This window comes from Mauremys mutica, chromosome 25 (genome assembly GCF_020497125.1).
Source record: "Mauremys mutica isolate MM-2020 ecotype Southern chromosome 25, ASM2049712v1, whole genome shotgun sequence".
Lineage (NCBI taxonomy): Eukaryota > Metazoa > Chordata > Testudines > Geoemydidae > Mauremys > Mauremys mutica.
In genome coordinates this window covers 7,359,056-7,362,816 of record NC_059096.1, presented here as the reverse complement: position 1 = coordinate 7,362,816, position 3,761 = coordinate 7,359,056, and positions in this window count along the sequence as shown.

Here is a 3,761-nt window from a genome sequence, read left to right as displayed (position 1 = left end):
TTTTCTTTTCTGTCATGCTGCAAAAATTAAAGACACATCTTCACCCTGGCAAGCCGCCAGGTTTTCCAAGTTCCGAAAGGCACGATTGGAGGAGATTTCGCCTGCAACGTGTCTTGGGTGCATAGATACAGGGTTGAAAGCCGGCCAGAGAGTTGTGTGTGTGTGTGTCGTCGAAACCACCCCTCCCACAGATCGCTGCTTTTGGTGGAGCTCTCTTTGCATTTAATGGCAGCCTATAAAAAAACTGTAGCATTCACCATATGATCCGCTCTCTGTCCCAATTTCCACGTGTCCTTTTTTTTTCCCTGTTGTTTGCACAGAGAGAACACACACAGGCATTAAAAAAATACTTAACCAAAAAAAATAGAAATGCAAAACTTCTTAAGCCACCAGGGCAGTGAGTGTGCGAGTCCTCACCCCACACTCGCTGGAAGGTGCATGACGAACGGGGGGATTAGGATGCTGCAAATGTTGCTATCTTATTTTAGCATTGCCTAGCCTAGGGCCTGGTTCTTCACTGGGGGTCGGGCCCATTGACGTCAATGGAGCGATGCTGATTTACCCCCGTTGGGGGTTGGGCCCATTGACGTCAATGGAGCGATGCTGATTTACCCCCGCTGCGGGTCGGGCCCATTGACGTCAATGGAGCGATGCTGATTTACCCCCGCTGGGGGTCTGGCCCATTGACGTCAATGGAGTGATGCTGATTTACCCCCGCTGGGGGTCGGGCCCATTGACACCAATGGAGTGATGCTGAATTACCTCCACTGTGGGTTGGGCCCATTGAAGTCAATGGAGCGATGCTGATTTACCCCCTGCTGGGGGTTGGGCCCATTGATGTCAATGGAGCGATGCTGATTTACCCCCGCTGGGGGTCGGGCCCATTGACACCAATGGAGCGATGCTGATTTACCCCCGCTGGGGGTTGGGCCCATTGAAGTCAATGGAGCGATGCTGATTTACCCCCTGCTGGGGGTCTGGCCCATTGATGTAAATGGAGCGATGCTGATTTACCCCCGCTGGGGGTCGGGCCCATTGACGTCAATGGAGCGATGCTGATTTACACCCACTGGGGATCTGGCCCTTTGACGCCAATGGAGCGATGCTGATTTACTCTCGCTGGGGGTCGGGCCCATTGGCTCCAATGGAGCGATGCTGATTTACTCTCGCTGGGGGTCGGGTCCATTGACGTCAATGGAGCGATGCTGATTTACCCACGCTGGGGGGTAGGGCCCATTGGCTCCAATGGAGCGATGCTGATTTACCCCCGCTGAGGGTCGGGCCCATTGACTCCAATGGAGCGATGCTGATTTACCCCCGCTGGGGGTTGGGCCCATTGACGCCAATGGAGCGATGCTGATTTACCCCTGCTGGGGGTCGGGCCCCTTGACGTCAATGGAGCAATGCTGATTTACCCCCACTGGGGGTCGGGCCCATTGACTCCAATGGAGCGATGCTGATTTACCCCCGCTGGGGGTCTGGCCCATTGACGCCAATGGAGCGATGCTGATTTACCCCCGCTGGGGGTCTGGCCCATTGACGTCAATGGAGTGATGCTGATTTACCCCCACTGGGGGTCTGGCCCATTGATGCCAATGGAGTGATGCTGATTTACACCAGCTGGATCTGTCTTTCAGATGCCTTCTGCTCTGGAAGGAATAGTGAGCCATGCCAAATAACGTACACATTTGGGGTGGGGGCTGCTGCTTAATATGATCATCTAGGGGCCAGATTCCAGCCCCCATTGCTCTCTTTGGGCCTGATCCTCAGGCCCTGACGTCAGCAGGGCTTTTATCATCGACTTGGGCAGAGGCAGGATGAAATTCTTACTCTGTCCGTGAGTCCAACAAAGTCAATAGGACTAAGGATTCATGGAGAGGGGCCGGAAGGATCTGGCCCCTGGAGCACAGAGAATATTTACAGGGCCAGCTCCTCGGGTGGCGTAAATTGGCACCGCTCCGCCAGCAATCCCAACAGCTATATCCAGAGATGACCCCTAGGTACATCCTTATGTTATGGCTAAAGGCAAACTTAGCATTCTCCTTACCCCCCCCCAAAAAAAGTGCCACATTGTCTAGATAACCTAGAAAGAATTCTCTGCACTCTGTGTTTTCCTCTGCCACTTTTTTTTACTAAAGATCCGGCAGTCTGCTATTGCCTGGTAAACATATATATTTTTGCGGGTAATTATAGCCTCTAAAAATTGTCCAGTATAGTATGTATTATTGTCAGGGTGCGTTTTCTTTTTCCAACCAACGTGGCTCTTCAAATGTGGAAACAGCTGTGGAGCCCTGCCAGGAAGAAAGAAAGAAAGAAAGAAAGAAAGAAAGAAAGAAAGAAAGAAAGAGCGAGCAAGCTCCTTTGCTGTAGTTTAGCCAGTGGATTAGAAAATCCACCTTCAGTATTTCAGCAGATGAAACTGAAGTTCGAACCCTTTATCATTCGGTGCCGTTGCATTCTCACCGAGATGGCACCAAGTTTTCTTTTCAAAGTTCAGTGTCCCACTTTCTGGCAGCTGGGTGACTTTTTCCTTTACTTTGCTTTGCCGAGGGGCTGAGAATGAAAAGTTACAAATCAGGGACTTTACCAGCCCACTGAAATCTCCATCAGAGACAAACAATGGGGCTTTTTAATTTATTTAGGGTTTCACACTGTTTCTGCTTTTAGAAAAACGCTCATGAGCAATTGTGTATTGCATTACTGCTCTGTGCAATGCCTGTATGCAAGGTGTATATTGCAATATATACATAGGTATAGATCTACATCGATATAGCTGTTTAGATCTATATATACACACACAGAGTTGGGGTTAATGAACGATTATATTTACGATGTTTAATGTCCCATGTGCATATTTGTTCTAGATGTTAAAGACATTATTTTGCAGAGCTTAATTTTGTGAAATTACAGCATTTTTCCAGTGGTTCTGTCTCTCTCTTCTCTCTTTTTTCCTCCTCTTTCTAGATCCTTTCAAACCTGGTCCTTTTCTGTCATTTCCAGCACAATTTAACAAGTAGAACGGTCCCATCGGACAATGTTTTAATACAGTTTTTGAGCCATTACTCGTAATTAACAAAGGATTACGGTTATTTCAAAAACCAAAACAAGGCAGGTTTCCTGCTAGAGAAAGCCACAGCGAGGCAGGGATTCAGCTCGCTCCCCCGCCTTATCTGGAAGTTGTTTGCAATTCCCACCCGGAAAAACCATTGTAAACACTTTGAGACATGCAAAAGAAAAGGTGATAATCTCTGCCCCCAAACCCCTTTACTGGTGCATCCCTGGGACACCTAGAACCCACCGCATTCCATCTGGTGGTGCCACGCAATGGGTTTCCACTCTGGGCAGAATTGTTCCTAACGAACCACTCGTCCAACCTTTTAACCTGTCAAAAGCAAAGGGGGCTACTGCCCCAAAAGAATTTCCCCCTGGTTTCCTCTGGGTCTTTTTCCGTGTCACTAGAACCCAGCACATCCCTTCTGTCCATGCAACCTGCCCTGCCAACGTAGAGGATCCAGTGATTTTTGGAAGTCTACATAGATGGGTCCGTACCCTTGTGATTGGACTGAAAGGGGGTTGGCTATTGCCTCCCAACTTTGTGTGTGTGTGTGTGTGTGTGTGTCCCCGCCTGGGACTATGTTAGCTGAGCTCCTCTGATTGGCTGAGGGGTTGGTCCAGGCTCCCCTCTGCACTGAGAGGCAAGCTAGGTTGGGACCCACCTCTCTGGGATGCTGGATCATATAAAAAGGGAACCTAGGCTCTTA